Here is an 11,718-nt window from a genome sequence, read left to right as displayed (position 1 = left end):
TGCTTAATGGTCAGCTTCATGCTACACCCTGGTTCTCACGGTATTACCACAGATCTCACATTGAGAATACGCGAAAAGCTCCTTCTAAGTGATTCAACAAAGATTTCACACAGTCAGGATGCCATCTTGTTCTTCAGTGTTCAGACAACGGCAACACCCATAAAAACTACCCACATTTGAATAAGATTCAGTAACTGTTAGGATTCAATGTTTTTCTTGTTGTGCTGTCAGTTGCTTTAGGTAGCGTGGCCGAGCGGTCCAAGGCGCTGGATTAAGGCTCCAGTCTCTTCGGAGGCGAGGATTCGAATCCCTCCGCTGCCATTTTCAGCAAAAAAGCTGCAAAACGTGCTTAATGGTCAGCTTCATGCTACACCCTGGTTCTCACGGTATTACCACAGATCTCACATTGAGAGAATGCCAGCATGTTTTTCAGTGCAGAGACAATACCAACAATTTTTGTGGCTAATTTCAACAGTTGTTGGCATAGACAGGCTAAACACTGGTTGTTCTAATTGGTTCACAAAATAATGAAATTTTCTCGCCATAAAGAAGGGTAACATTTAAATGAAAACCTCCTCTTGTCGATTTGTTTGTCTGACTAGTTGATCTGACTTACATACTGTTATTTGAAGAAGGTGAGGACATGAAATCCTGACACAAAATGGTTTCTTTTGGACGCACATTTACACAAGTAAATGGACCAGAAATACAAAGAGCTGTGAATGGTCCAGAATGTTTGAAGAGATGAACAGTCAGTGTTGCTCAATGCATTCAATGCATTTTTCACTCCAAATCAAGTGCCGGAATTATTCGTTCTCAAACCTAAAAAATATATAAAAAATCAAAGCCGTCTAAATTTCAAAACATGTAGCATGTTGTCTATGAAGACAGAAATGCTCTGACACAGATCAAGTAATCCTTTACATCATTGGAATTAGCAAAACACTTTCATCACACAATGTAAAATTGACTTTACGTAGCCAGAAAAGTCCTGAAAAATGATGAAATTAAAGAAAACTGCCAGTATTCAAAGATTTTCTTTTAATGCTTTGTCCTGGTTTTAGGTAGCGTGGCCGAGCGGTCCAAGGCGCTGGATTTAGGCTCCAGTCTCTTCGGAGGCGAGGGTTCGAATCCCTCCGCTGCCATTTTAACTACGAACGTGCATACTTGGGAGCTCCACGCGAAAAGCTCCTTCTGAGTGATTCAACAAAGATTTCACACGGTCAGGATGCCATCTTGTTCTTCAGTGTTCAGACAACGGCAACACCCATAAAGCTACCCACATTTTAATAAGATTCAGTAACTGTCAGGATTCAATGTTTTTCTTGTTGTGTGGTTAGTGTGCTTTAGGTAGCGTGGCCGAGCGGTCCAAGGCGCTGGATTAAGGCTCTAGTCTCTTCGGAAGCGAGGGTTCGAATCCCTCCCCTGCCATTTACAGCAAAAAAGCTGCAAAACGTGCTTAATGGTCAGCTTCATGCTACACCCTGGTTCTCACGGTATTACCACAGATCTCACATTGAGAGAATGCCAGCATGTTTTTCAGTGCAGAGACAATACCAACAATTTTTGTGGCTAATTTCAACAGTTGTTGGCATAGACAGGCTAAACACTGGTTGTTCTAATTGGTTCACAAAATAATGAAATTTTCTCGCCATAAAGAAGGGTAACATTTAAATGAAAACCTCCTCTTGTCGATTTGTTTGTCTGACTAGTTGATCTGACTTACATACTGTTATTTGAAGAAGGTGAGGACATGAAATCCTGACACAAAATGGTTTCTTTTGGACGCACATTTACACAAGTAAATGGACCAGAAATACAAAGAGCTGTGAATGGTCCAGAATGTTTGAAGAGATGAACAGTCAGTGTTGCTCAATGCATTCAATGCATTTTTCATTCCAAATCAAGTGCCGGAATTATTCGTTCTCAAACCTAAAAAATATATAAAAAATCAAAGCCGTCTAAATTTCAAAACATGTAGCATGTTGTCTATGAAGACAGAAATGCTCTGACACAGATCAAGTAATCCTTTACATCATTGGAATTAGCAAAACACTTTTATCACACAATTTTAAATTGACTTTACGTAGCCAGAATAGTCCTGAAAAATGATGAAATTAAAGAAAACTGCCAGTATTCAAAGATTTTCTTTTAATGCCGTGTCCTGGTTTTAGGTAGCGTGGCCGAGCGGTCCAAGGCGCTGGATTTAGGCTCCAGTCTCTTCGGAGGCGAGGGTTCGAATCCCTCCGCTGCCATTTTAACTACGAACGTGCATACTTGGGAGCTCCACGCAAAAAGCTCCTTCTGAGTGATTCAACAAAGATTTCACACGGTCAGGATGCCATCTTGTTCTTCAGTGTTCAGACAACGGCAACACCCATAAAAACTACCCACATTTGAATAAGATTCAGTAACTGTTAGGATTCAATGTTTTTCTTGTTGTGCTGTCAGTTGCTTTAGGTAGCGTGGCCGAGCGGTCCAAGGCGCTGGATTAAGGCTCCAGTCTCTTCGGAGGCGAGGATTCGAATCCCTCCGCTGCCATTTTCAGCAAAAAAGCTGCAAAACGTGCTTAATGGTCAGCTTCATGCTACACCCTGGTTCTCACGGTATTACCACAGATCTCACATTGAGAGAATGCCAGCATGTTTTTCAGTGCAGAGACAATACCAACAATGTTTGTGGCTAATTTCAACAGTTGTTGGCATAGACAGGCTAAACACTGGTTGTTCTAATTGGTTCACAAAATAATGAAATTTTCTTGCCATAAAGAAGGGTAACATTTAAATGAAAACCTCCTCTTGTCGATTTGTTTGTCTGACTAGTTGATCTGACTTACATACTGTTATTTGAAGAAGGTGAGGACATGAAATCCTGACACAAAATGGTTTCTTTTGGACGCACATTTACACAAGTAAATGGACCAGAAATACAAAGAGCTGTGAATGGTCCAGAATGTTTGAAGAGATGAACAGTCAGTGTTGCTCAATGCATTCAATGCATTTTTCACTCCAAATCAAGTGCCGGAATTATTCGTTCTCAAACCTAAAAAATATATAAAAAATCAAAGCCGTCTAAATTTCAAAACATGTAGCATGTTGTCTATGAAGACAGAAATGCTCTGACACAGATCAAGTAATCCTTTACATCATTGGAATTAGCAAAACACTTTCATCACACAATGTAAAATTGACTTTACGTAGCCAGAAAAGTCCTGAAAAATGATGAAATTAAAGAAAACTGCCAGTATTCAAAGATTTTCTTTTAATGCTTTGTCCTGGTTTTAGGTAGCGTGGCCGAGCGGTCCAAGGCGCTGGATTTAGGCTCCAGTCTCTTCGGAGGCGAGGGTTCGAATCCCTCCGCTGCCATTTTAACTACGAACGTGCATACTTGGGAGCTCCACGCGAAAAGCTCCTTCTGAGTGATTCAACAAAGATTTCACACGGTCAGGATGCCATCTTGTTCTTCAGTGTTCAGACAACGGCAACACCCATAAAGCTACCCACATTTTAATCAGATTCAGTAACTGTCAGGATTCAATGTTTTTCTTGTTGTGTGGTTAGTGTGCTTTTGGTAGCGTGGCCGAGCGGTCCAAGGCGCTGGATTAAGGCTCCAGTCTCTTCGGAAGCGAGGGTTCGAATCCCTCCGCTGCCATTTACAGCAAAAAAGCTGCAAAACGTGCTTAATGGTCAGCTTCATGCTACACCCTGGTTCTCACGGTATTACCACAGATCTCACATTGAGAGAATGCCAGCATGTTTTTCAGTGCAGAGACAATACCAACAATTTTTGTGGCTAATTTCAACAGTTGTTGGCATAGACAGGCTAAACACTGGTTGTTCTAATTGGTTCACAAAATAATAAAATTTTCTCGCCATAAAGAAGGGTTACATTTGAATGAAAACCTCCTCTTGTCGATTTGTTTGTCTGACTAGTTGATCTGACTTACATACTGTTATTTGAAGAAGGTGAGGACATGAAATCCTGACACAAAATGGTTTCTTTTGGACGCACATTTACACAAGTAAATGGACCAGAAATACAAAGAGCTGTGAATGGTCCAGAATGTTTGAAGAGATGAACAGTCAGTGTTGCTCAATGCATTCAATGCATTTTTCACTCCAAATCAAGTGCCGGAATTATTCGTTCTCAAACCTAAAAAATATATAAAAAATCAAAGCCGTCTGAATTTCAAAACATGTAGCATGTTGTCTATGAAGACAGAAATGCTCTGACACAGATCAAGTAATCCTTTACATCATTGGAATTAGCGAAACACTTTCATCACACAATGTAAAATTGACTTTACGTAGCCAGAATAGTCCTGAAAAATGATGAAATTAAAGAAAACTGCCAGTATTCAAAGATTTTCTTTTAATGCTTTGTCCTGGTTTTAGGTAGCGTGGCCGAGCGGTCCAAGGCGCTGGATTTAGGCTCCAGTCTCTTTGGAGGCGAGGGTTCGAATCCCTCCGCTGCCATTTTAACTACGAACGTGCATACTTGGGAGCTCCACGCGAAAAGCTCCTTCTGAGTGATTCAACAAAGATTTCACACGGTCAGGATGCCATCTTGTTCTTCAGTGTTCAGACAACGGCAACACCCATAAAAGCTACCCACATTTTAATAAGATTCAGTAACTGTCAGGATTCAATGTTTTTCTTGTTGTGTTGTTAGTGTGCTTTTGGTAGCGTGGCCGAGCGGTCCAAGGCGCTGGATTAAGGCTCCGGTCTCTTCGGAAGCAAGGGTTCGAATCCCTCTGCTGCCATTTCCAGCAAAAAAGCTGCAAAACGTGCTTAATGGTCAGCTTCATGCTACACCCTGGTTCTCACGGTATTACCACAGATCTCACATTGAGAGAATGCCAGCATGTTTTTCAGTGCAGAGACAATACCAACAATTTTTGTGGCTAATTTCAATAGTTGTTGGCATAGACAGGCTAAACACTGGTTGTTCTAATTGATTCACAAAATAATGAAATTTTCTCGCCATAAAGAAGGGTAACATTTAAATGAAAACCTCCTCTTGTCGATTTGTTTGTCTGACTAGTTGAACTGACTTACATACTGTTATTTGAAGAAGGTGAGGACATGAAATCCTGACACAAAATGGTTTCTTTTGGACGCACATTTACACAAGTAAATGGACCAGAAATACAAAGAGCTGTGAATGACAGAAATGCTCTGACACAGATGAAGTAATCCTTTACATCATTGGAATTAGCAAAACACTTTCATCACACAATGTAAAATTGACTTTACGTAGCCAGAATAGCCCTGAAAAATGATGAAATTAATGAAAACTGCCAGTATTCAAATATTTTATTTTAATGCATTTTCGCAGTTTTCGGTAGCCGGCCGAGCGGTCCAAGGCGCTGGATTAAGGCTCCAGTCTCTTTGGAGGTGAGGTTTCAAATCCCTCTGCTGCAATTTTAACTACAAACGTGCATACTTGGGAGCTCCATGCGAAAAGCTGCTTCTCAGTGAATTAACAAAGATTTTACACTGTCAGGATGCCATCTTGTTCTTCAGTGTTCAGACGACGGCAACACCCATAAAAACGACCCGCAGTTGAATAAGATTCAGTAACAGTTCTTTTCAAGAACAAGAACATGTTTTTCTTGTTGCGAGGTCTTTGTGCTTTGGGTGTTGTGGCCGAGCGGTCCAAGGCGCTGGATTAAGGCTCCAGTCTCTTCGGAGGAAAGGGTTCAAATCCCTCCATTGCCATGTTCTGCAAAAAATCTGCAAAACGTGCTTAATGGGCAGCTTCATGCTACACGCTGCTTCTCACGGTATTAACACAGACATGCAAACTTTGTTTGTTGTTAAGGTGAAAAATGAAAGTAGTTATATAAATGCCTCAATATGCACAGCATTGTTTTGTCTTATGACTAATATGGCACAGACCTCAGCAGTGTGTGGGTGTGTGTGTGTGTGTGAGTGAGTATGTACAGTATGTTTCTAGATTGAAATGGGTGTGTCCTCTTTTGTTTAAAAAATAGTGTGACTGTACCAGTGTACCAGTAAGCAGTATAATGTCACATGTTTTCAAAGAAATGGCAGTATTGATTCTCATGACAGATTAATGGGCCGATTTTGTTTCTGTTGGCACATTTTGTGTGTGCGTGTGTGTGTGTGTGTGTGTTACCTCTGTATGCAAGTCTGTCGGTCACTGGGGTATATGTGTGCTTGGCAGGGGGTGAGCTGAACGATATGGAACTATATTTTGTTTCAATCAATTGCAGCGTATTCAAGTATGGGCAAATTATTCAAAAAATGGCACAGGATTTGTTTTTGGCTACTTTTTTGTTGACCTGCCATTTATTATGATTATTACGATTATGTATTTGTTCTTTCCCCTTATTCCCCTTCTCTTCCAATGAAATCAGTATTTATGTAACATCATTTGCTTAAATAATAATTTTGTTTTGTACAGATATTAGTTTCGTTAGCCAAAAGATGTAGTAAGGTAAGATAACTCCTTCCTTAGGCAATTATTAGCAAATCTAGAACATGTTTTTTCTTTTATATGTTCATTGTTTGTTTATGTTTTTTAGTCTAGATCAAAGTACAACACAGTAGCACTATGCCTTTGTTCCTAAACTTTACTTCATGGAAAATATGAGGAATCAGCTCCCCTGCTAAAAGGACCAAAGTTTTGAACTACATAAACTGCAATCAGATATCTGTTTAATACAAGAAACTCATCTCACTGAGGCAGAATCTCGGAAACTTAAGGCCGGATGGATTGGCCAGACCTTCGACACAACCTACAACTCCAAAAAACATGGCACCTCCATCCTGCCTTGTAAGAACATACCATATTCCCATTATTCAACTATAGCTGATCCCGAAGGATGATTCATCATCATAAATAGCTAAACTGACCAAGACCATATTATTATCGCTCACATCTATGGTCCTAACACTGACTCTCCCGCTTTATTCCACTCCCTATTCTCTGAGCGGTCTAATTTTCCTTGGATAGTTGGCAAGTTGGAAATATTGTTCTCCTTCAGTTGCCATAAACACTTTTACCCAACATCCAACCAGCTGCCTGCCATTCATTTTATTTCCTGCTTGATATTATTCATTTGAATGTAAAGTTTGTCAGGATTAGAAGATATTAAATTATGTAATTCATTCTCTGTCATGACCTGGCTCACTGGCCGTGACAAAGAGGGAGGCGCACACTGACGTATTTAAAAAACAAGGTCAAATTTATTTGAAATAACCAGTTAACAGAAATATGTAGTGTGAAAGTCAATTGCATCAGCAGTTTGAGTGAGTGGATGTGTGAAAAGTTTGCTGAAGCAATGTCTGATGCAAACACAAAAAGAACCAACAGGTATGTGGGCAGAGAGTACCCTCCTTCAGACAAGAGTCAGGCACATTTTAACATCTGGCCACAGGTGCTCCCAGTTGCACAAACAACCTGGTACTCCGCCCACTAGGCACCTGTGAAGTAACGCCAGAATAAGTACCACAGAGCAGTAACATATCCCTAATTTTATTGTTTACTGTCAAGCTTGACAAAAAACATTTATGGAGTTACAACAACAGCCATTAAAAACAATGTACTTAAAACAAATTGCATATACCATATTGTTCAGAGTGAACAGTTGGGGGACAAAGCCAAATACGTTAATTGTAATGTGAGATAACTATTAAGTAGAATGATGGCAGAATTAATTTCCTATCCATAGTGAAATGGAGCTGGAGGTCAAATCTAATGACACAAACAAACATGTTTATGGGACAATTCTACAAGGAAATTGTTTCCATAATTTATGTCACGGTTTGCCAAAAGGTGGATTCGAACCGTGGTGACCATTGCAGGGCTCTACACCTACATGGGACTGGCCCTCGCACAGTAAGCTAGAATCATACCCCTTGCGTGAATCAATTGTGTCATGAAAGACTATGCAGCAACAATGTCAACTTGCTGTTACTTTCAGAGGTGGTTTCATTCTGCAGTCATAGATTCATGGACAGCACACCACAAAATAAATCCAGTTCAACCACATGTGGGCTGCAATGCCAGGGCTGCAAAGCACTTTAAAGCATACTTATTATAACATCATAAACAAATGGAGTTTTCTTGGATTGCCTTTTGTCGGCATAGGTGGGCTAAAAAATTTTTTTGGAAATAAATAGTTGCCCATCAGCTCACTGATGTTTTAAATCACCACAACATTTGACAAATTCCATTCTGTTTTTCGCCAAAAGCACTCAACAGAAACGGCTCTTCTCAGAGTTTCAAATTACATTATGATGTCCTCTGATGCTGGTGACTCTGATGCTCTATCCTGGTGCTGCTGGATCGCAGTACAGCTTTTGATACTGTGGATCACTGCATTTTGATAGACAGGCTTAGTGAGTGGTTGGGTGTCTCTGGGAGCGCTCTAGATTGGTTTTCATCTTATCTCTCTGGTAGGAGTTTTTCCATGGCTGTTGGCCCCTACAAATCTGAGTCTGCTGCCTTATTCTGTGGTGTCCCTCAGGGTTCTGTTCTGGGTCCGATTTTGTTTGCTCTGTACATGCTTCCTTTAGGTGTCATTATCAGCAAATTCAAAGGTATTTCATACCATTGCTATGTGCTATGTGTTTTTATTAGAGGGCAGGGGGATGTTCAGTTTTTAACTGATTGGCTGGGGTTGTATGAAAAGGCTTCTTCACCTAAAGTGAATTGGGGGAAATGAGAGCCATTGCAGGTGGGGCAGTGGCAGCAGGAGGGAGCTCCAAGTCTACCGTCTACCAGAGGGTCTTAGGTGGGGAAGAAATGGGATGAAGGTTCTGGGGGTTTTTTTGGGAACAGAGGGTTTCCAGAAACAGAATTGGGGGGGTGTAGTGGAGAAGGTGTGTGCCAGGTTGTCTTCATGGAAATGGTTGCTGCCTCAGCTGTCCTATAGGGGAAGAGTTATTGGTTGCCAATAACTTGGTGGCCTCAACCTTATGGCACAAATTAATTGTTTTGCAACCACCGAGGTGTCTGATCCAGGAGGTGCAGAAGCTCCTGGTGGATTTCTTCAGGTAAAGATATTTAATCAGAAATGTAAGTGTTTGTTTTGGCAATTCAGACCCTGTTTTCTCCACATGAAATATATTTTTACAGTCATTTCACAGGGCAGAGACAATGTTCTGTGTATGCATTGATGGAGAGCTGTAATTAAAACTTGATGAAAGAGTTCAGTGGGGGCTTGCTTTTAACAGATGGAGCATTGTGTTTTTGTCATAAAGCGGACACCAACCATATCGCAACACAAATTTAGCAGGTAAAATAACTTTTTGCAACAAATATATTCACTGGGATGTTATCAGACAAAGTTTTTCCTGCCTCAAATATATGCATACATACACTCACTGAGCACTTTATTAGGTAGACCTTTGCACCAGCTTGTTAATGCAAATATTTTATCAGCTAATCATGTGGCAGCATCTAAAGGTATAAAAACATGCAGACATGGTCAAGCGGTTCAGCTGTTTATCAGACCAAATGTTAGAATGGGGAAGAAAGCCTCTCAATATATTAGTTGGAGGGGCAATGGATCAGCGTTCACGTTGCGCCCTCCGTCAGTACTCAGGCATAGCTGGGGAAGCAAATGATCCAACCAGCAGACTAAATTCCAAGAGAAGATGCCTTAGAGCTAACTCCAAGAATCCTAGTCACATTTCTCAACCTGAAAGCAGAAACAACAACAAACAGCCTCAAGAGCACCTAGCAGTGGGACCTGCCCTCTGAATACTCCAACTCAATGTTGAAGGCCTGTCTGCTGCCAAGCGTAACCTCATCCAAGTCCTTGCCTTTTAACATTCTGCTGATGTCATCTGCCTTCAAGAAACCCACATCGGCACTGAAGAAGCGGGCCGCTACTCCATCGGAGGCTTTGACCTGTTGTGTTATACACCTCACAGCAAACATGGACGTGCAACCTACGTGCGCTCCGACATTGCTGATGCAAACCACCTGAATACAATTACCTTCTCTGACTCAATAAGCATTGCAGGTTTTCACATCACCAACATCTATAAGCCACCCAGCACCAACTGAGACCAACAAGTCCTACCCTTCCTCCCTCACCCTGCCATCTATGTGGGCAACTTTAACAGCCATCACCCTGACTAGGGCTACTCAGCAGTGGATAGCGATGGGGAGGCATTGGCAGAATGGGCATCCAGAAATTACCTTGCCCTGATGTATGACCCCAAACAACAAGGAACCTTCCACTCAGCCAGGTGGAAGAAGGACTACTCCCCTGATTTGTGCTGGGTAAGCTCTGAAAACGGAACCCCATACCCTGTACAGACTCTCATCCTTGATGACTTTCCACACAGTCAACATCGGCCATCACTCATTCACATTGGCCTACAACTCCCCATCATAAACAGCCCCAGGAAGATGTGATGGAATTTCCGGAAAGCCAACTGGGCGAGATATAGCGAAGCTCTGGAACAAAGTGTTGTCACCATCCCCCTCCAAAACATCACTGTAGATGAAGCATACAATCGCTTCTGTGGTGCCGTCTACAAAGCTGGTCTTATGGCAATCCCCAGAGGCTACCGCCCCCTTTATGTCCCTTGTTTGGATGAGGAAAGCGCTGCCCTCCTGCATGCCTATGAAACAACAGGGGACCCCGAGCTAGCAAACCACCTTATAGAATCACTAAACACAGCACGGCGCAAGAAATGGGAGGAGACCGTCTCAGAGATGAATTTCGCCCACTCCAGCAGGAAATGCTGGAGTCTCATCCGCCGGCTTGGAGCTGCACAGAAACCCCCAACCCAGAGCCGACCCTCTGTCACCCCCAACCAAGTCGCGACTCACCTACTGTCTGTTGCAAAGGCAGCCCAAGACAAAGACAGCAGAAGAGCAATCTTAACTGAACTGAAGGCAGAAGGCAAACATCCCAGCGAGGAACAAAACCCCGAGCCTTTCATGGTCAACGAACTGGAGAAAGCCCTGCAGGGACTGAAATGTGGTAAGGCAGCAGGTTATGACAACATATCTCCAGAATTCATGAAACACCTTGGCCCCAAAGCTCTTACCTGGCTGGCCAAATTCTACACCCGGATTGTACATACGAACACAATCCCTAAGAAGTGGCAGACAGCAAAAGTAATCGCTATACCAAAACCTGGCAAAGACCATAAACTGCCAGCAAGCTACCGCCCAATCTCTCTGCTCTGTGTCCCCTCTGAAATCTTGGAACGCCTAATACTACAGCGTATATCCACAGAAGTAGAGTCAAAACTTCATGTCGATCAGGCCGGTTTCCGCAAAGGATGCAGTACAGGGGTACAAGTACTGGCCCTAACCACCTACATTGAAAACGACCTGGAGAGCAAGCTCAAAACAGGGACTGTGTTCCTCGATCTCACAGCAGCCTACGATACGGTCTGGCATAAAGGCCTCCTGCTGAAACTCAGGAAAATGCTCCCTGCCTGGGCAACAGCCACCATCCAAACTCTGCTCAACAATAGGAGGTTCAGAGTACACTTGGGACAGAAAGTAAGCTCATGGAAAACACAGATAAATGGGCTTCCTCAAGGCTCAGTTCTCTCTCTGACCCTGTTCAATGTATACACAAACGACCTGCCCATCACCAGATCCCGCAAGTTCATCTATGCTGATGACATCTGTCTGGCAACCCAAGCGTCTGACCTGGCCTCTTTGGAGCAGGTGCTCAATGAGGACCTTGAAAAACTGGACCAGTACTGCAAAGTC

General features: G+C 42.4%; 7 non-coding genes across 7 annotated transcripts; all 7 read left to right on the top strand.

Annotated features, from left to right (window-relative positions):
• The first annotated feature begins 239 nt into the window (after nucleotides 1-239).
• On the top strand, nucleotides 240-321 carry trnal-aag (transfer RNA leucine (anticodon AAG)). Its single transcript has one exon. It is a non-coding gene; the product is annotated as a tRNA-Leu (tRNA).
• Nucleotides 322-1,063: 742 nt separating this feature from the next.
• Nucleotides 1,064-1,145, top strand: trnal-uag (transfer RNA leucine (anticodon UAG)). The gene has a single exon. It is a non-coding gene; the product is annotated as a tRNA-Leu (tRNA).
• Nucleotides 1,146-2,173: 1,028 nt separating this feature from the next.
• On the top strand, nucleotides 2,174-2,255 carry trnal-uag (transfer RNA leucine (anticodon UAG)). The gene has a single exon. It is a non-coding gene; the product is annotated as a tRNA-Leu (tRNA).
• Nucleotides 2,256-2,459: 204 nt separating this feature from the next.
• trnal-aag (transfer RNA leucine (anticodon AAG)) lies at nucleotides 2,460-2,541 on the top strand. Its single transcript has one exon. It is a non-coding gene; the product is annotated as a tRNA-Leu (tRNA).
• Nucleotides 2,542-3,283: 742 nt separating this feature from the next.
• trnal-uag (transfer RNA leucine (anticodon UAG)) lies at nucleotides 3,284-3,365 on the top strand. The gene has a single exon. It is a non-coding gene; the product is annotated as a tRNA-Leu (tRNA).
• A 204-nt stretch (nucleotides 3,366-3,569) lies between these two features.
• On the top strand, nucleotides 3,570-3,651 carry trnal-aag (transfer RNA leucine (anticodon AAG)). The gene has a single exon. It is a non-coding gene; the product is annotated as a tRNA-Leu (tRNA).
• A 742-nt stretch (nucleotides 3,652-4,393) lies between these two features.
• Nucleotides 4,394-4,475, top strand: trnal-uag (transfer RNA leucine (anticodon UAG)). Its single transcript has one exon. It is a non-coding gene; the product is annotated as a tRNA-Leu (tRNA).
• Nucleotides 4,476-11,718: the final 7,243 nt, after the last annotated feature.

Source organism: Conger conger, chromosome 15 (genome assembly GCF_963514075.1).
Source record: "Conger conger chromosome 15, fConCon1.1, whole genome shotgun sequence".
In the NCBI taxonomy this organism is placed as follows: domain Eukaryota; kingdom Metazoa; phylum Chordata; class Actinopteri; order Anguilliformes; family Congridae; genus Conger; species Conger conger.
This window is presented reverse-complemented; position numbering and strand designations above follow the sequence as displayed.